This window comes from Rutilus rutilus, assembly GCF_951802725.1.
Source record: "Rutilus rutilus genome assembly, chromosome: 5".
Classification (NCBI taxonomy): Eukaryota; Metazoa; Chordata; class Actinopteri; order Cypriniformes; family Leuciscidae; genus Rutilus; species Rutilus rutilus.
Window position 1 is genome coordinate 49,355,109 of NC_140213.1, and position 231 is coordinate 49,355,339.

At 29.4% G+C, this 231-nt stretch overlaps 1 protein-coding gene across 1 annotated transcript in view; it reads left to right on the top strand.

Moving 5' to 3' along the window:
- LOC311291223 (uncharacterized protein) overlaps window positions 1-231 on the top strand; it is a 51,104-nt gene that overhangs the window by 8,434 nt on the left and 42,439 nt on the right. The gene's annotated exons all lie outside the window — the stretch shown is intronic.

Here is a 231-nt window from a genome sequence, read left to right on the forward strand (position 1 = left end):
TGATTATTTTGGATATCAGGTACAATACATCATCTTGACATCTTTTACAATACAGCCTACACATCTCTTCACTAATGCTGTAAACTATGGGAGTCAGCTGTGGCCTATAGGCTTCATTATCCTACTGTAATATTGAAGGTAAAAATGAACTGATTTGTATTCAAACACTTAAATTACACATCTTTTTTTTTATAATAATAAAGTTATATGAAATATAAACATGTAAACGGT